The sequence below is a fragment of the Durio zibethinus genome, chromosome 4, assembly GCF_047325235.1.
Source record: "Durio zibethinus cultivar Kanyao isolate XHJ-2024 chromosome 4, ASM4732523v1, whole genome shotgun sequence".
Classification (NCBI taxonomy): Eukaryota; Viridiplantae; Streptophyta; class Magnoliopsida; order Malvales; family Malvaceae; genus Durio; species Durio zibethinus.
Genome location: NC_143165.1, coordinates 13,801,491 through 13,822,951, shown reverse-complemented (window position 1 = coordinate 13,822,951; position 21,461 = coordinate 13,801,491). Strand labels below are relative to the sequence as shown.

Sequence of the window (21,461 nt, the reverse complement as noted above, 5' to 3'; positions counted from 1 at the left end):
ATGTTGCACTTCGCAACACCACTTCCGAGCTGATAGCTACTTACATCTAGAGACATCATGACAGGGGGTCTGATCTGAATTATGGCTTAAGTTCTGCAAACCTTGTTATGATCGAAAGAGAATCGGACTCGTTATGATTTGTCGAAACCAAATTCAAACAAAGGATATGCCTTTGGTTTGAGAGCATAACAGAAACCCACTCGTAGCTTCACTCAAAATCCAAACAGCTATTCATCAACACTCTTCGCAGATCCATTAGTCAAAATTTTACAAAGCAAAAAGTACCCTAAGCCAAAAAACCATACAGTCAGACAATTAGAACAATGCAACATCTGACAAAAATTTTTTCTTTCAGTGCATGTTTTTAACACACAAAGAATGGAACACAAGAGATCATATAAGTGAAGGAATACAAATTGCACAAAATATTTGCAAAGAATTTACAAATATGTTCAAGCTTTTCAATCCAACAGATCACATTCCTCGCCCTTGTCAGCAAGAACCAAATATATGAGAAGAAATGGAGGCCAATGCAGTGCTCAGGCATTACGATTAAAACGTTGAAAACAACGCTTTTCTTCATCCCAGTACACTAGTAGGAGCTCCATTAATTATAAACTTGGCATCGGGATTGTCCCACTCCAGCGATTCCCACCACTCCTTTGGTTGTATCCAGACTTCAAGGAGAGAAAAAGGAAAATATGGTTGGCTATCATAAAGTAGGGGAAGATACAGAGGGATTCTCTTTAAATTTGGACAATTTTTTATCCAAATACTTTGAAGATTCTTACAATACATCTCTGTATTTGTATTACAAATGTTCTTCAATTCTGGTAAATTTTCTAACTCTAATATTACTAATGGTGGCAGAGTAAACGTGATGGTGTTGCTGCTATCCATTCCTTCTTTCTCCAGTTCTGGTTCTGATACTGTTATTTCCTCCATTTCCTCGAAACCCTTAAAGGAGAGATAATTCAAGTTTGGGAGAGTCTGCGGCATCCAGTTAATCAAGAACAACTTCTTTATTTTTTTTCTACATTTAACTATACCAATCGTCGCAAGAAAAGAAAACCTGTCGTGTGGCACAGGGGTAAACCACGACCCATCTAAACAAAAATCAACATGGCAGTCGCCAATTTCCAGTTTTTCAATATTGTATGGGAGCATAATCTTATTGGTGTAGATATCACCATGCCAAGAATACAAAATGCATTTACTAATTGTATCTTCTAACCATTCGTCTTTACCCAAATAGATAACGTATTGACAAGGGCCTTCTATTTGACGATCCAAAGCCTCGAGATATCTCTTGTGGTCGATGCAGTCGTCAAACTCAAACCTGCCTTCAAAGATTTCCAATTTCCTCAACCCCTCAATCTCCTTTGCACTTATAAATGTTTTATCTATTATTAGGCGTTGAAGGTAACAGAATTTTGATAATATTCCATTGGGGATCTCTTCTAGATTTTGTATACATTTCAGATTAAGAACTTTGAGATTTATCAACTTTTCCATCCCTTGAGGGACTGCCTTGATATTTGTTGCTTCAAGGTCCAACTCCTTTAACGCTCCAAGTTTTGATAAAGAAGGAACCTTCTCTAAACATACACAGTTATGGAACGATCATCTGGTGAGATTCTGCAAAATGGAAATGGAATTTGGCAATTCCTTGATAGGGTTCCAAGAGAGATCAAGAACCTTCACTTGAGGCATTTGCTGGAAGAAACATTCTGGAATGCTCTCTATGGCGCAATCAGACAGCAGCAATGTTGTTAGCATTGGACATTTCGGAGGTATAATTTCTGATGGAATTTGTAACCTGTAGTTCTCCACCAATGAAATCTTCTCTAGGTCCTCACTCCATTCCTGCTCATCTGGTGGCTTTGTTAATCCCAAGCCAGCTTGTACTAGGAATCGAGGTCTCACACTTGTAATACGAAGTGCCTTGTCTCTCATAAGGTCATGCATCTTCAAACATCTTACAGAATCTATTTCAACAGTTTCCAGTAAGCAATTGTTTATGAGTCTATTCAGCATTGAACGACCTCTGTCAAACTCCGCTTGCCAGCTGTCCATTTGTTCCATCAGCCCTTCTGCAATCCAAAGACTTATCAGATCTACCTACGTGGTTTCCCATTCTTCAGGATATAATGCACAACTAAGGAAACAATGCTTGAGTTTTGGATCCTTTAAATGATTATAGCTGAATTGCAGCTGATGGAAAATTTCATTTTCCAATCCATTTACATTTTTCATATGTGAAGTCAATTCCTTATGTGCATTTCTCCATTCATAAAGGTCATATATGCCCTTCATACTACTGGCTGTGGTGTTTATTGCCAATGGCAAACCAGCACAATGCTTGGCGACCGACTTCATAAATGGTTCCAGATTTGGATAACTGAGAAGATCACGACCAACTTTCTCCATGAACAAGTTCCATGCATCCTCTTCTGCAAGAGGCTTCATGTTAATTACTGCACAACCCAAGCATCGACATCCAACGATCAAGTTGTTAGCGACAATTTACACTCACTGCTAGAAACCTTCTCTAGATTTTTTTTGCTGCTTGTAACTCTTTCAATTCCATAACCATCGTTTTACTTACTCCTCCCCTAACTCCAATCCTCCAAATATGCCCAACTTTTGTTCATAAGGTTCTTTGCAACTTCACCAATTAATTTTGAAATTAATTATCTTTACTTCAAAAAAATAAGTTTGAGAAAAGGAAATACAGTCAACAACTTTGCAGCAGAACTAAAAGTAAAAGAATCTGGCTGACAATCAAATACAGAGCATTTAGTTTTCGAAAATTAATGCAGAGAAATTCTTGACATTTTTTTGTAACAGACATCAAACAAAATACAAAGCCAACAAATGACACTAGAAAACAGAGGCAATTCTAAAGTTGGTGAAGCTGATTTAAGCAAATTGAGAGGAACACTGGTGTTCAGCAGAGGGGTGAAATTTACTATTCTACTTTACTTCAATCCCAGAGTGAGCATTTGACATTTCTAATCCTCGAGCAGGTTATGTACCTAGGAAAAGATAAGAACACAAAAAACATTAATTAGAATTATATATAATGACAATATAAAGCAAAAAAGAAAACATTAATCCTCAAGTTTGTTTTTGAAGAAATTATACCCAGCTTAATGCATAGTTCTTCAAAATCACGGTGAAAATCAAGACAACCTTTCATTTTTATTTCAAAATGTGCTTTACTTGTTTATATGAATTTCAACAAAGCATTATCTGTAAAGATTTTGAATTTAAATAAAGTGTTTTAAGGAATTGCAATCTTGATGAAAACTTCTGTGAAAAAAGAATTAGTTTTATCAAGATGATTCAGAACAGAATTCAATCCAAATATAAGCAATTGAAGAATTTGACCAAAATTTGTTCATCCTTACCTAAATTCTCACAAACCTTATAAACATCAACGAGAAGGGCAGAAAAATATCAGATTGAAAAGAACATGCATCAAAGGAGTTCCAAACATCAAAGTGTATGAGCCGTTGCTGTTGCTGCTGCTGCTGCCAAATAATCAAAACAAATAATCCTTTGTGTGCCGGAAAGATCGCTAAGAAAACTGGAAAGGATAAGCATGAGATTAACATATAAGAAAATGAAAATAGATAAAGATAAAGAAAAACAAAGAAAGAAGAAAAGGAAATGTTAGAAATAAGCTACCATTGTGGTCGGGCATTTGATCAAAAGAAAAAAGTGACCGCTGCAGGGGTCAGGCATTTCTACGAACAGTCAACTATCAAGCTTAACGTAGGGCTCCAACAGAGACTTTGCATTTGGATGGTCCCACTTGTTGCGCCTGAAGCAATAATCACAACAATATAAAAGCAATAGACAGCAATCAATAATAAAAAAACGTAAGAAAAATAAAGCACACCAAGATTTACGTGGAAAACCCTCTAGTGTAGAGGGAAAAAACCACGGACCATCAAAAAAATCTTCACTATCAAATAATAGGTATACAAAATTTTTCTCTAGTTAAAACTAGAGCTAAATAACAACTAGAAAAACAATTGGAGAAATCTCACCAAATAAGTGACTCAACAAATACACCCTGGATTTGTTCATAGAGAGCTTCAAACCCAATCTTTATAATTCAGAATGTAGAACTCTGAATCATAAACTTCCTGATAAGGTTTCAACTCAACCGAACCATGGATCGACTTTCGTTCAACTAACTCTACCTTTTCTTTTTTCTCTCTGTTTTTTTTTTTTTTGCTTTTCTTCTTTTTCTACTTGGTTTTCGACACTCCCTTAAAACAACCCCACCTCTTTTTTATTAAGTAGCTAAGGCTTTGTGTAAAATTAAAGATCAAGGCCCATGGCCTTTACTTGGTCCAAAACCACTTACATGAGGTTGGACCCTATTTTCCTAACAATCTCCCCCTCCAGCCCCATTAGGAGGAGATTCATCACCATAGCAGTTTCATTTGAAACTTACCTTAGCCAGGGAACTCATTCCGGTCAAGTTACTGCAGAGCTCAAGCTTTTCCCTAGGAAGTATCTTAGTCAACATATCTGCTACATTCTTATTAGTATGGACTTTCTTCAACAGCATCTGATGTTCTTCAATCACTGAACATAACCAATGATATCTAACATTAATGTGTTTTGTTCTAGCATGGTACATGGCATTCTTACTCAAATCTAAAGGACTCTAGCTATCACAAAATATCATATACTCTTTTTGATTCAACCCCAATTCAAGAAGAAAACGTTTCATCCAAAGCATTTCTTTACAAGCTTCGGTTGCTGCAATATACTCAGCCTCTGTAGTTGACAAAGCAACACACTTTTGCAACTTAGATTGCCAAGATACAACTCCTCTTGCAAAAGTGAACAAATACCCTGAAGTAGATTTTCTACCATCAAGATCGCCTGTCATGTCAGCATCAGTAAACCATTCTAGAACTGGTTGTGAAACTTCATAAGGCAAGCACATTTTTGAAGTAACCCTCAAATATCTAAAAATCCATTTCACTGCTTCTAGTGAACCTTTCTCGGATTAGAAAGAAATCTGTTCACTACACCAATTGCATGAGTAATGTCAGGCCTTGTACAAACCATAAGATACATTAAAGAACCGATTGCAGAAGAATAAAGAATACTAGACATTGTTAGTTGCTCTTCCTTAGACACTTGACAAGATTTCTTACTTAGATAAAAATGGTTGACAAGTGGACTGCTAACTGATTTAGCATGTTGCATGTTGAATCTACCAAACACTCGTTCAACATACTTTTCTTGTGACAACCACAGCTTTTCAGCTTTCCTATCCGGATAATGTCTATACCAAAAATTTGTTTTGCTGGACCTAAATCTTTCATATTAAAGGACTTAGATAATTGTTCTTTCAACCTACAAACCATGCTAGCATCTTGTCCTACAATCAACATATCATCAACATATAATAATAGGATAATGAAGTTACCATTAGGGAATTATTTAACATACACACAAGAATCCGCTGCTATTCTTTTATAGTTATAACTCACCATAAAAGAATTAAACTTCTTATACCACTATTGCGGAGCTTGTTTCAAGCCATACAAGCTTTTCTTCAATTTGCAAACTAAGTGCTCTTTTTCTTTCACTTCAAAACCCTCAAGCTGATTCATATAAATGTCCTCCTGTAAATCACTATACAAAAATGCAGTTTTAACATTAAGTTGCTCAAGCTCAAGATTCAAACTAGCTGCTAATCTCAGTACCACTCAAATAGAACTCATATTTACAACTGGAGCAAATATCTCATCAAAATCAATACCTGGTTTATGAGAAAAACCTTTTACTACCAATCGAGCTTTGTACCTCACTAGTTTGTCACCATCCTTTTTCAACTTGAACACCCATTTATTCTTTAATGGCCTCTTCTCTTTTAGAAGTTTAACAAGATCATAAGTACCATTCTTTCGCAATGACTCTATCTCTTTTTTCATTGCTTTTAACCAGTGCTCTCTATCCGGAGTAGCCTGTACATCTTGGAAGCTTTCTAGCTCTCTTTCACTGGTAACTAAAATAAAATCTGAACTTGGATACCTGGTAGATAGCTTGCGCTCTCTAGTAGATCTCTTGAGTTGAGACTCTACATCACTTGATGCTGAAGGTAGCTCCCCCTGCTCAACATTCTCAAGTAGAGAGAATTGCTCCCTCTACTCAAAACTAATTGCATATGGCTCATCACCAATTGTGGTTGGCTCATTCATATCCCCAAGTTTTGTTTCTTGCTCATTTTCATCATCGTGGCTCTTTCTTGTGGAATCTTTGTCAGTGTTGAAACATCACACTCAACAGTAACTCGTGTAGTATTCTCATTTTTCTCAAGGTCTGCTATGATTTTTTTTTCATGAAAAATCATATCTCTGCTTCTGACTGTCTTTTTCTTTACTGGATCCATACCCTGTAACCAAAATTTTCATCACTATATCCTACAAACACACACTGTGTGGCTTTACTGTCAAGCTTTGATCTCTGCTCTTTCGACACATGCATGAATGCTTTACACCCAAAAACTTTCAAATGAGAGTATGAAGTATCTTTCCCTGTCCACACTCTTTCTGAAATGTCAAAGCCCAAAGAAACTGATGGTGACCTGTTAAGTAAGTAACAAGTTGTGTTAACTGCTTCACCCTAGAATAGCTTTGGTAATTTTGTCATCCTCAACATACATTTGACTTTTTCTACAATGGTGCGATTCATTCTTTTAGCTATACCATTGTGTTGCAATGTTTCAGGTTCTGTCATCTCATGTTTGATCCCATGCTTTGAACAATACTCTTTAAAGCCTTTAGATGTGTATTCCCCACCATTATCAGTTCAAATACACTTCAAGGGTAACCCTGTCATCCTTTCAACCATGGCATGAAATTTTTAAAAGTACTATAGTACTTGACTTTTGTATTTCAACATATACACCCAAGTTTTACATGAAGTATCATCAATAAAAGTAACAAAATATCTGTTACCACCAATGACTCAACCTCAATGGGACCATATACATCAGAATAAATTAATTCCAATCTATTTTCTTTTCTCTAAGAACTTTTACGAAAAGAAACTCTATGATGCTTATAAAACAAACAATAATCACATGAATCGAGGGACATACATTTGGTCAAGGGAATAAGAGACTGCTTTGCCAAAACCTGTAACCCCTTTTCATTCATCTGTGCCAGCTTTTTGTGTCACAAGTTTGTTGAAGCATCATTTTCAACAGCATTTACCTGGTTACCGTTTAATTACATCCATGTCTTATACATTGTGCAATATAGTTTTCCCCTTACAACTACCATAGATCCTTTGAGAAGCTTCCACTGTCCATTCTTTTATCGGCTTTCATATCTCTCCTTATCAAAGACATTAATAGCAAGTAAGTTCATTTTCATATTTGAAATGTGTTTAACATCCCTCAAAGTCAACATACAACCTGTACTAGTTTGTACAATAATATCACCAATCTCAACAATCTTCGACACACTCTTATTTCCCATCTTGGTACAACCAAAGTCTTCTGTTTTGTAAGTTATAAACAACTCTCTCTTAGTAACATAATGATATGCTGCTCTTGTGTCAAGTATCCACTCAATGCTAAGATCACTAACATGATTACAATCACCATGTGTATAAATCAAAGTAATCGAATCACTATCTGAATTCATTATTGCAACATTGCCATCATCTGAACTTTTATCTTTCTCATCTTTTCGCTCTTGCTTCAAAATTTTATAGTTTCGTTTTATATGACATGTCTTACCACAATAGAAACACTTTACTTTACCTTTAGACTTGGATCTATGTTTAGACTTACCACGGCTTTTTGAGTCCTGACCTCTGTCGATGTTTTTACCCCTATTCTCTGTAACCAGAGCTTGATTCTTAGGGTCTACATCTTTTCGTCTTACTTCTTCATTAAGCATACTATCCTTTACCATTTCCAATATCACCTTATAATTAGAAGCTGAATTAAAAACAGTCATAACTAAAGTATTTTAGCTGTTTGGCAATGAACCCAAAAAAAATAATGCCTTCATTTCATCATCCATCTTAAGCTCCATAGTAGTCATCCGATTAAATATATTTTGAAAATCACTCAAATGCTCTGTAACAAATTGTCCATCCCTGTACTGTAAAGTTACAAGCTTTTTAACAAGCATAACTTTATTCATACCTGTTTTTCTCTCATACAATGCCGCCAATTTTTCTCAAACAATGTAAGCATCTGACTCCTGTGCTACATGATGAAACACGCTGATATCAACCTATTTTTTAATTGTAACCAGCGTCTTTTTACCTAGCTTCTTTCAGCTTTCATCTTTCAAAACTATTGGTTTAGTCAAATCACCTAATACTGGCTCATACAAATCTTTGCAGTATAAATGATCCTCCATCATAGGCTTCTAAATTGAATAATTTAATGCTGTCAATTTTATCATGGAACCTGTATCACCCTCCATAATCTCAAATAAAATTTACTTCTATCCTGGGTTACTTCTGTATCGATGTCTCAAATAACCCTTGCTCTGATACCACTTGTTGTGCTTGAAGCAATAATCATAACAATACAGAAGCAATAGACAATAATTAATAATAAAAAATGCATGAAAAATAAAGCACACCAAGATTTACGTGAAAAACCCTTCAGTGTAGAAGAAAAAAATCACGAACCACCAGAAAAATCTTCACTATCAAATAATAGGTATACAAAGTTCTTCTCTAGCTAAAACTAAAGCTAAACAACAACTAGAGAAACAATTGAAGAAATCTCACTAAATAAGTGACTCAACAAATACACCTTGGATTTGTTCCTAGAGAGCTTCAAACCCAAACTTCACCATTGAGAATGTAGAACTCTGAATCATAAACATCTTGACAATCTTCCAACTCAATCGGACCACGGATCGACTTCCGTTCAACTAACTCTCCTTTTTCTTTTTTCTCTTTGTTTTTTTTTTGCTTTTCTTATTTTTCTACTTGATTTTCGACACTCTCTTAAAACAACCCCATCTCTTTTTTATTAAGTAGCTAGGGCTCTATGTAAAATGAAAAATCAAGGCCCATGGCCTTTACTTGGTCCAAAATCACTTACATGGGGCTCGACCCCATTTTCTTAACACCACTCCATTAATTCCCACCACTCCTCTGAAGATATGAGAACTCTTCTAAGAGATGAAGGAGGAGATGGTTGGCCATCATCTTGCAAGGGAAGATTCAAAGGTATCGTCTTTAATTTTGGACAATCACTTATTTCAATCTGCTCAATAGAATCACAAACCATTACCCTATTTGCACCACAAACGCTCTTCAATTCTGGTAGATGCCGTAAATCCATTTTCTTTAATCTTGGAAGTGTAAGTTTGATGGCAACTCCATTTCCTTCTCTCTTCACTTCTGATTCTGATGCTATTATTTCTTCCATATCCCAACTGCTATCAACATATAAAATATTCAAACTTTGGAAGTAGTGCAGCACCTAATTGGACGAGAATAACTTCTTTATATTTCCACAACCAATTATATCAATATGAGAAAGAGAAGAAAAAAAATTATGTGGCACTGAGATAAAACCATGAGAAAAATGACTCTTCTTTAGACAAATCCACAGTGCATTCCACAATATTCAAAACCTCAACATCATATAGGATTTTAATACCATTTGCACAGATCATATCACTGTAGACACCCTATTTAGTCCGGACCCAAACCCATTGGGCCTAGTCCAATAAGATTTGGATCTAAGCCCATTGGACCCGGTTTAGGATCCAATTAGCTGGCCCCAATGGGTTTTTATCTTTATTTTCATTATTTAATATATATTTTATTTTTTTATCTATTAATATTTTTATTATTTATCTGCTTTGATTTTTTATTATTTATCTGCTTTGATTTTTTATTATTTATCTAATTATTTTTTTTTGTTGTCTATTAATATATTTATCTTTTTATTTTGATTAATTTTCGGTTAAGATTAGGATAAAAAATTGGAATGAATTTGGCTGTGATTTGGGAATTGATAGAGTTGGGATTGGATTCAAAGATTAAATCCAAATCCCAGAAAGAGTTGGGATTGATTAGAAACTCTTCTGATCAATCCCTATAAATAGGTGCTGGAAGAACAGAAGAAAACACACAGAAGCAAACACAGAGAAACACAAACACAGAGAAGAAACAGAAGCTAAAAAAGGGTTTTCGTGTGTTAGAATCCCGAGCCGAGTCTCCGAGCTGTTTTTTTTCCTTAAGCCGAGCTGAGCTGTTCCCAAGTTTTTTTTTTCGTTATTTATTTACTTATTTATTTATTATTATTATTGTTATTATTATTAGATTAGAATTGTTTAATATTCTTTTATTTTTATCTTTATTTTACTTTTCTTTATTTTTATTTTTATTTTATTATTTTATTTTCTTTAAATAAAATTCAAAAAAAATAATTTTAAGGAAAAGTTGAAAGTATCAATTTTCTTCGAAATTAAAGTTTCCAAAAAAAATTTTTAAGAAAAAGTTGAAAGTATTAATTTTTCTTAAAAATAAATTTTCAAAAAAGATTTTTTTGAGGAAAAGTTGAAAGTATCAATTTTCCTCGAAATTAAAGTTTTCAAAAATATTTTTAGGAAAAAGTTGAAAGTATCAATTTTTCTTAAAAATAAATTTTCAAAAAATGTTTTTTGAGGAAAAGTTAAAAGTATCAATTTTTCACGAAATTAAAGTTTCCAAAAAATATTTTTAGGAAAAAGTTGAAAGTATAAATTTTCCTTAAAAATAAATTTTCAGAAAAGGTTTTTTTGAGGAAAAGTTGAAAGTATCAATTTTCTTTGAAACTAGAGTTTCCAAAAAATATTTTTTGGGAAAAGTTGAAAGTATCAATTTTTCTTAAAAATAAATTTTCAAAAAAGGTTTTGAGGAAAAGTGAAAAGTATCAATTTTTCTCGAAATTAAAGTTTCCAAAAAATATTTTTAAGGAAAAGTTGAAAGTATCAATTTTTCCTGTACAAAAGCGATCATTTTTCTTTTCGTTTTTTATTTCTTTGGATTTTCTTTAATGTTAAATAATCCGACGACGGAGCCTTTGCAAGTGAAACAGTAGTTTCTTGCATACTCTTGAGGTGAGGGAATTTTTTCAATTTTCTGGTAAAAGTATTAGAGTCAATTGAGAATAATTTCCAATAACTAATTACTTGGTAAATTTTTAAGGCTTATTGAAAAACATAAAATTAAGCTGGTACCATCTTTTGATGGGTGTTGTGAGGGTGCTATAACCTTTCTTACACGTAATCGAACTCCCGAACCCTGTTCTGGTTAGTAAACCCAAACCTATTCTTTTAGGGACCCTTAAACTTTGGCGTTCTCTGAAAGGATAGATTCATTAGGTGGCCAATCGCACCTAGATAAAAAAGATTAGTGGCGACTCCTTCAAGTCAATGTCTAGTGATAGATCCTCGGATCTAGACGTTATGATAGCTTGGTGACTCTGCTGGGGAAATCCGAGAGTCAGGCCAGCAAATAAATTTGTGTTATCCAAAAGCCTAATAAAATTGAACCTTTTGTATCGATTTTTTATTCATTCATGTTTATTTACTTTATTAATTATGTCATTCATATGCATATGCATAACATGAGCTCTATACCCGAGCTCCGTCCCTCTTGGAGGGAGTAAATTACCTATTGCTTTCATGAGGTTTAATGCCTCCACAGTGGCTAGCGAAATACTCCCATTCAAATTGAACCTTTTTCGCTTGTAGCCTGTAATGGGTGACGATTAGGATGCCTTACTAGTCTGTGATGGACAATGATGTAAGGAGCAATTTGAAAACCTTTAGATTTTAATCTTGAGCCACATATAGTGAACCTTAGAAGTGTTTAAACCTAGGATAGAGCCCTTTCTACCCAATGATAGATATACCCTAAAACTAGGACACAAAAAGGGTGTTTATCTAATCATTTTGATTATCTGACTTTGTGCATCATTTTCATTATCATATATAAACATTATGCCTCGACATCACTTTCAATTCATCTATGAAACTAACCATGTTTTTTGTTTGATTTTGTGCGTATGTATTATTTTCATGGTCATGTTTTAACATTATCATTTGTATCCATTTCATATTAGATTTCATTCATGAAAATGTACATTTCATTCGTCCATCAATGTATCATACATAAAGCATAGCATTTCTAATCATAATTATGGTGCTAAAGGTTCAAGGATAGCTCTATCTAGCGAGAACCTTGTCCATCGATACAACACAAGATCCAGAGCTAAACAAATAAAGCAAGAAAATTCTCACCAATTTGAAAAATAGAAAAAAGCTCAAAAAAAGATTAAGAATGAGTTTAGTAAAATTTTGGATGCTCTCAACAAATTAAATAAGGGGAAAAAAGTAGAAGAGAATACAAGCCAACAAGGCCCTGCATCGTAATAAGTGATTGACCTCCTATATCCATCTGGTTTTGGTCTACCTCAGGCCCAGTCTACACAAGAGGTTCCACCACAACACTTCACATATCCTATATATCCTAGAATGCCATCAGCTTCTAATCTAGGGCATTACCATAGTTATGTGAATCCTGTCTTTACTAAGAAAGTAGTTGAACAAATTCAAATCCTTGATCTGGATGAATTAAAAGGAAAAGACAAGGAAAAGATAAAAGTGGAAGCTCAGAAAAATTCTAAAATTAGTATGCTAGAACAAAGACTACTGGTTGTGGAAGGAATTGGTTTCTATGGTTCAGTTAATGCTACTGGGCTTTGCTTAGTCCCTGATGTGGTCATTCCCCCCTAAGTTCAAAGTACTAAAATTTAAAAAATATGATGGCACAAAGTATCCAAAAACTCATATTACCATGTATTATCGAAAGATGGTAGCCCATGCTAATGATGAAAACTACTAATGCATGTTTTCCAAGACAGTCTTCTGGTTCTACTATTAGGTGGTATATCCAGGTAGACAGAACTTGCATCCGTTCTTGGAGTGACATGGCCTATGATTTTATCAATCAATATCAACATATCATGGATTTGGCCCCTGATCGTTTATCTTTACAAAATCTAAAGAAAAAGGCCAATGAGACTTTTAAAGAGTATGCCCAGAGGTGGAGGGATATTGCTTCTCAAGAACAACCTCTTTTGACTGAGAAAGAAACTACAGTGCTATTTGTCAGCACTTTGAAATCTCTCTATTATGAAAAGATGGTAAGGAATGCAACAAAGAATTTTGTCGACATGGTGATCTCTGGAGAAATTATTGAAAGTGTTATAAAAAATGGCAAGTTGAAAGGAGGAGAAACTAAGAAGGCATCAAAAAAAAAAAAAAATTGAAGCTTAAGCTGTGAGCTTTGATAGATAACAATTCAGGGGTTATCAACTCTATCCACCCCAAGGTTACTCTTTGTACTATCTTGATGTGAATAATGCCTCATCTTATCCATACCAACTAGTTTTACAACCACCTTATTCATCCATATACCGATCAATTTTTAGCCCTCAAGATCTTACATATAGCCTTAACATTGAAGCTTCTGTAAGAACCCAAATTCGCCCTACTAACCCAGCAAGTGGTTCACAAGAGCAACGAATTACTCAAAAAAAATCTATATTTGATCCAATCCCTATGACTTATATGGAGTTATATCGAGAACTCTATAATAGCCATTTGATTACCCCTAGTCATGTGGAGCCACTTAAGCCACCTTATTCTAAGTGGTATGATCTTATAGCCCATTGCGACTACCATTATGGAATTACTGGCCATTCTATTGAAAATTACATTGCTTTAAAGCATAAGTTGCAACGATTGATCATTGATGGAATGGTAAGTTTTGATTAAAGAAAAGCAACAACACCTAATGTTAGTGGCAATCCACTACCAAATCACAATGTTAATGCTTTGAGTGAAAATCAAGAACACATTGGTCAGAAAGAGTCCGGAGAGTCACAATGAATTGAGGAGCAAGATGTCAATAGAGATTCTTCACCTGATTGCATAGGGGGATAATTTTGGAGAATGGAGATAAAGCTGGTTGAAAGTTTTTTTTGTCATTTTAGGATTTCTTTTAGAGTAATGTTAGGTTTCCTTTTTGCAATATGATTTCACTTGTTATCATTTTAATAAAGACAAGTTAATGCATTTCATTACATTTTATCTTTCACTCGACCATTACTCTGTGCTCTGTTACCTTTCATAATATTATATTCCCATTCTCAAATTTCAGATGATGAATATTTAGACAATGATAATAATAATTCTAGGATTTAATTTTGAGAATTCATCCACATTAATATAAAGAGATGATTTGAGCAAAAAAGTAAGCTGTTACCAGAGGTGAAATAAATATATCTTGAAGATATGTAATCTTTTATACAGGTTCAAGAGCTTTGTTCAATAGATGATGTTCAAAAAAAGTATTCACAATTGAGATGAAAAAATGGCTATCTTTCTTTTACCACCCGAAAAACCATTCATTTGCTACTCCTTTGAGCCTATTATGATTTCTTTTTCTAAAAACCCCAACCAAGGATCACCCTCTACATTGGGGGGTAATTTTTGAAAAAAAATATCACAAAAGGTCTCAAAGATGGAAAGAGAAAGAAAAGCAAAAGAAAAAATAAATGCCACACATGATTTGGGATAAAGTAATGAGAATTCTTTGTGTGAAAAAAAAATAGTGAAATGATGTGGGGGCAAGTTACATCAAATGATCCTTTGGTCTTGAACCTTTTTAATACATGTTTGAGCCTATTATATCCATTTCTTTTATGACCCCTCACATTGACCTACATTACAACCTTGAAAAGTCTATTTGGATAAAATGTGAATGCTTAACTTGAATGATCATATGTTGGGCAAAGGCATTTATGTGGAAGATATCAATAATGGATGAAAAATGAGAAAAATGAAAAAATGAAAAAAATAGAGGAAAAAAGAAAAAAATGAGAAAATGAAAAAAAAAAAAGATTCAAATTGAAAACCTGAAAAGGGTGATTTGGGTAGAAAAGATTTAGGTCAAATGGTTCACATAGATGGAAGATCAAAGACATCTGAAGATCCCTCAAAGACTGGGGCAAAGTTCACCAAGCTCAAAATGACTTCAACAGTAAATGGAATGAGTTTTTAAAAAAGAATCCTAGATTAATGTTGAGAATTGTCTGAATATTCATAATTTGGACATACCATTCATCCCAATGACATGTATCCAATTTATTTCATTTCCCATTTGTTTGGTATCAAAATAGATCTTCATTGATTATCTTTACCATAATTCACCTTGTGTTATCTTATTGTTACATCCCTAGAATAAATCAAGAAAATGTATGAGTGCATTATAATTGTCAAGAATTGAAATGATGATGAATGAATGAAAATGTGCATAAAAAAGGTCTTGCATTCCTTTAAAGAGAAATCTAAGATGATGGTGGTAACAAAATTAAAGAAATGGTAGAACCATAAAAAGATGATTTGAAAAGACATATGATATGATCAAATAGAGAATATAATGATGGATTGGACAATAAAATGAAGATGAGGCAAATCTTAAAAAGTGGTATAATCAAGTGATGAATATGGGGATGTATTGGTCGATATAACCTATGAGTTATGGTTAAGTGATGAAAATGATATGGAGCAATAGACGAAATTGGTGCTGAGAAGCCTATGAACGATGACCAAGTGACAGATGATGAAATTTATTTTGAAATGGCTAGTATTGAGAAGCTTATGAACAATGACCAAGTGACAGAACATGAAATTTATTTTGAAATGGTTAGTGCTGATAAGCCTGGCATGAAGGGTAATAGGTAAAATTTGTTGGTGTTGAGAAACCTCCGAATGGTGGTCAAGTAATGGAAACAATGATGATCAGTTGATGAAGCTTGTTCCAAAATATTGAGAAGCTAAATAAAGAGAGAATGTGAGATGGTAGGGTCTTGAGAACCATATTCCACAATTATTTAAGATTTCATGACATTATTGACATTCGCATTACATGTAACATGTTGGCATCATTGCTTGAATAGTACATGCACATAATTTGATGAATTAAACTTTGTTTGGACATGCATGGCACTATAAGAATCTAGGTTGTTGCATTTGCATCATTAAAAAGACATTTGCATTCTTGATCATAACATTCGTTCATGCAAATTTTTGAGTCACTTGAAAAATAAATTGTGAATATTTTGATGAGAATTTTTGAGAACTCAAATGAGAATCTTTGAGTTTCAAAATGAGAATCTTTGAGGAGTGAAACCCTAAAGTTTATTGAATGTGAATCTTTAAACAAATGAAAAGTTTTAAACTTTTGGATATGAATCTCCAAAATACAAAGCTTCAACTTTTTGGATGTGAATTTCTAATGTTTTAAATGAAAACCTTTGAACTTAGATGCGAAACTCTAAGTTTTATTACGTGTGAGCCTTTGAACTCAAATGAAAAGCTTTGAAATTTTGGATTTGAATTTTCAAAATTCAAATGAAAAGCTTTAGATTTTTGGATATGAATTCCAAGTTTGCCAAATGAGAACCTTTGAAAAGTCTTGAACTTTTGGACGTAAGCCTCCAAAATTCAAATGAGGATCTTTGATGCGAGTCTTGCAAGTTGCAAATGCAAATCTTGAGATCTTGCAAATTTGAATGAAACTGAAATTTTGAAAATCAAATTTTAGTAAATTCTTACGAAGTTGGAAGGTTCTTGCGAATCTGAACCTCTGAATGTTGAACTCAAATTATGAATCCTTGAGTTCCCATTACAAAATTCCTTCAATCGCGATTTATAGCTCCTTTGGACATGACTGTCAATGAGTAATTTATTTTTCCAAAGTTTCGTTGCCTTTGTTTAAAGGAGCAATTTACTTTCCAAAAGTTGAGGTGCCTCTGTTTAGAGGAGCAATTTACTTTTCAAAGTTGATGTGCCTCTGTTTAGAGGAGCAATTTACTTTTCAAAGGTTGAGGTATCTCTGTTTAGAGGAGCAATTTAGTTTTCAAAGTTGTTGAGCCTTTGATTAGAGGAGCTATTTATTTTTTCAAAGTCGTTGAGCCTCTTATTAGAGGAGCCATTTATTTTTCAAAAGTCGTTGAGCCTCTGATTAGAGGAGCTTTGTTTATGTTTCTCAAAGTCATTAAGCCTCCGCTCAGAGGAGCTTTGATCAAAATTTTAACAAACAAAAAAAAAGAAAAAAAATAAAACAAAACAAAACAAAAAAAAAACAAAAACAAAAAAAGTGTCAAATTGAGTCTCGAATGGGTGTCTACGTCTTTGCATAATTCTTGCTTCGCAGAAAATGTGCAAAGAGGGGCAGCTGTAGATACCCTATTTATTCCGGACCCAAACCCATTGGGCCTAGTCCAATAAAATTTTGGTCTAAGCCCATTAGACCCGATTTATGATCCAATTAGCTGGCCCCAATGGATTTTTATTTTTATTTTCATTATTTAATATATATTTTTTATTTTTTTATCTATTAATATTTTTATTATTTATCTGCTTTTATTTTTTATTTTTTATCTATTTTTTTATTTATCTAATTATTTTTTTGTTATCTATTAATATATTTATCTTTTTATTTTGATTAATTTTCGGTTAAGATGAGGATAAAAAATTGGAATGAATTTGGCTGTGATTTGAGAATTGACAGAGTTGGAATTGGATTCAAAGATTGAATCCAAATCCCAAAAAGAGTTGGGATTGATCAGAAACTCTTTTGATCAATCCCGATAAATAGGTGCTGGAAGAACAGAAGAAAACACATAGAGGCAAACACAGAGAAACACAGATATAGAGAAGAAACAGTAGCTAAAAAAGGGTTTTCGTGTGTTAGAATCTGAGCTGAGTCTCCGAGCTATTTTTTTTCCTCAAGCCGAGCCGCTAAGCCGAGTCGTTCCCAATTTTTTTTTTCGTTATTTATTTATTTATTATTATTATTGTTATTATTATTAGATTATAATTGTTTAATATTCTTTTATTTTTATTTTTATCTTTATTTTATTTTTATTTTTATTTTTACCTTTATTTTTATTTTTTTATTTTTTTTTCTTTAAATAAAATTCAAAAAAAAAATTTTGAGAAAAAGTTGAAAGTATCAATTTTCCTCAAAATTTAAGTTTCCAAAAAATATTTTTAGGGAAAAGTTGAAAGTATCAATTTTCCTTAAAAATAAATTTTCAAAAAAAGTTTTTTTGAGGAAAAATTGAAAGTATTAATTTTTCTCGAAATTAAAGTTTCCAAAAAATATTTTTAGGGAAAAGTTGAAAGTATCAATTTTTCTTAAAAGTAAATTTTCAAAAAAGGTTTTTTTGAAGAAAAGTTGAAAGTATCAATTTTTCTCGAAACTAGAGTTTCCAAAAAATATTTTTAGGAAAAAGTTGTAAGTATCAATTTTTTTTAAAAATAAATTTTTAAAAAAGATTTTGAGAAAAAGTTGAAAGTATCAATTTTCTTTAAGAACAAATTTTCAAAAAAAAAGGTTTTTTTTTAATGAAAAGTTGAAAGTATCAATTTTTCCTGTGCAAAAGCGATCATTTTTCTTTTCCTTTTTTATTTCTTTGGATTTTCTTTAATGTTAAATAATCCGACGATGGAGCCTTTGCAAGTGAAACAATAGTTTTTTACATACTCTTGAGGTGAGGGAATTTTTTTAATTTTCTACTAAAAGTATTAGAGTCAATTGAGAATAATTTTCAATAACTAATTACTTGATAAATTTTTAAGGCTTATTGAAAAACACAAAATTAAGTTGGTACCAACTTTTGATAAGCGTTATGAGGGTGCTATAACCTTCTTCACACGTAATCGAACTCCCAAACCCTGTTTTGGTTAGTAGATCCGAACCTATTCTTTTAGGGACCTTTAAACTTAGGTGTTCCCTAAAAGGACAGATTAATTAGGTGACCAATCGCACCTAGATTAAAAAGATTAGTGGCGACTCTTTAAGTCAATTTCTAGTGATAGATCTCCGGATCTAGACGTTATGACAATCACAACATTTTAATTCAATGAATTTTTTCGAATCATTGTATAAGTCATTATATATTAATCGATCAGCCACTAAAATGAAGTATTGACGAGGCCATCTTTCTTGAGCATGCAAAGCTTGGGCACAACTGTTCCTCTCATTCAAGTCAGAAAAACACCCTTGAAAGATTTCCAACTTCCTCATTAATCCACCTATTTCCTCTTCAGCCATAAATAATTTATAATCAAATCCAAGTATTGCTAAGTGCTGAAGGGATGTCAATTTTGCCAATATTCCATCAGCCATCCCTATTATTTTCGTGTAATTCAAATCAAGATATTTGAGATTTACCAACCTTTCTATCCCATGAGGTATATCCTTGATATTTGTTTCTCCAAGGTCTAACTTCCTTAAAGCTTGAAGTTTTGAAAGAGATGGCACCTTCTCTAATTGTCGACACCAACCAAGCAATAATGTAGTGAGAGTTTCCAAATTAGAGATGGAATTTGGTAAACTCTTAATAGAATTCTAGAAAGATCAAGAATCTTGAGTCCATGCATTTGCTCAAAGAAACACTCTGGAATACTCTCAATCTTGCTGTTGGACAACAATAATGTTGTGAGCTTTTGGCATTTTGGGGGTGGCATTTGGGATGGAATTTGTAATTGCCAATTCTCCATCAATGAAGCCTTCTCTAAATATTCATTCCAATCTCGCACATCAGGTATCCTTTTCAATTGCATGCCAGCTTTCACCAAGAATCGTGGTCTTACCCTTGTGATGCGTAATGCCATGTCCCTTACAACGTCATGCAGCTTCACTCCAACTCTATCTTCATCACTATATTCTATCAAACAACTGTTTTTGAGTTTATTCAGTATTGTATGCCCTTTGTCAATCTCTCTTTGAATGCTATCCATTTCTTCCACAAGCCCTTCCGCAATCCAAAGATTGATAAGCTCGTCTGTATATATTTCATAATCTTCAGGATATAAAGCACGGCAGAGGAAGCAACGCTTCACTTTTTCATCATGTAAACGATCATAGCTGAACTGAAGTTGTTGAAATACCTTCTCTTCCATCCCATTCACACTTTTTAAATGTCTTTTTAATTCATGGAGTGCATTCCTCCACTCATGAACGTTTCGTGCACCCTTCATACTGCTTGCTATTGTAACAATGGCTAAGGGTAAACCGGCACATTCTTCAGCAACAGATTTCACAAAGGGTAATAGATCTAGACGATTAACAACGTCTTGACCTACTTTTTCCAAGAACAACCTCCATGCATCTGGTTTTGAAAGAGCCGGCAGTCTAACTTCTCGACAATCCAAAAAGTAGCACACATCTAATAACCGAGTTGTTACCAATAATTTGCTCCCATTAGAAGGCTCGGGGATGCCTACTTCTTCAAGAGAAAATTTATCCCACAGATCATCTAGGATTAACATATACTTGCCTTTACGAGCCAACATTTCGTATATCATCCCTGCTCTTATTGCTTCATCTTCATCTTCATCAAGAGTTACTTTCATTCCACGTGCAATCTTATTTTGCAGTTTAATGATGTTCATCTCCTTTGATACAGTGATCCATATCACAATGTCAAACCTTTCAGTCTCTTTCAATAGCTGGTTGTGTACGAGCTTCATGATGGTTGTTTTCCCTATTCCTCCCATCCCTCAAACACCAATCTTTTGAATTTCATCATCCATCAAGTAGGCCCAAATTTCTTCCACACAAGTCTTTGCAGCTACACCGAATAAAGTTGTTGATAGAGCTTGTCCAATCCACGCAGAGTTGTCAACTACCAAACCATCGTGAAACTTACCCCGTTGAAAAAGTTCATCAACTTCTTGTATCTTCTTCAGACATTCTCCATTGAGGAATCCACGTGAGGCAAAGCTACTTTCTCGAATTTTTTGTTCAAGGTCTTGGATTTCGTCGTTTATTCTTTCTACATTCCCGAGCCATAACTCAACTTCTTTCTTTAGTTTCTTTCTTGGATGCAACTCTGCAGTGGTTCTTAACTCCGTGTCTCCTTTTAGAGCATTTAGTTCCTCCTGTTTTCTCTTTAGGTCTTTCATTTTCTCATCAAGGTTTGTTGGAGTGTCCCACGATTCATCAAATTTAGTAAGGAAAAAATCCATGGCTGTAACTCCCTACGTACAAAAGAACAAATATTTATATCATAACCATTTTGATGGACTTTATAGCTATAACCATGTAAATATATAGATGCAGCAAATTTCTAAGAGCATTTTTTTATTAGAAAATTTTGGTTATTAAGGATATGAATCAATATTATATATTGCTTTAACCCCTCTGGATATGGTGTCTTTCAAAAGCTTTGCAGCCTCTACGTTGTTGTGGATAAAAGCTACTACTATCCTAAATTATAAAAATTAAAACACAGCTCTCAAGAACTAAAGGTTAGCTACTTGTAAGGCTTGGGATTGTCAAATGTTGTATAAATTGCTTTATTCTTTGCC

The 21,461-nt window shown here is 33.6% G+C and overlaps 1 long non-coding RNA gene and 1 pseudogene across 1 annotated transcript; both read right to left on the bottom strand.

Annotated features, from left to right (window-relative positions):
* Positions 1-1,465: 1,465 nt before the first annotated feature.
* LOC111287866 (disease resistance protein UNI-like) lies at positions 1,466-21,193 on the bottom strand (annotated as a pseudogene).
* On the bottom strand, positions 2,735-3,718 carry LOC149519215 (uncharacterized). Its single transcript, XR_016341939.1, has 2 exons — positions 3,414-3,718; positions 2,735-3,038 (listed from the first exon to the last, which is right to left on the bottom strand). It is a non-coding gene; the product is annotated as an uncharacterized LOC149519215 (long non-coding RNA).
* Positions 21,194-21,461: the final 268 nt, after the last annotated feature.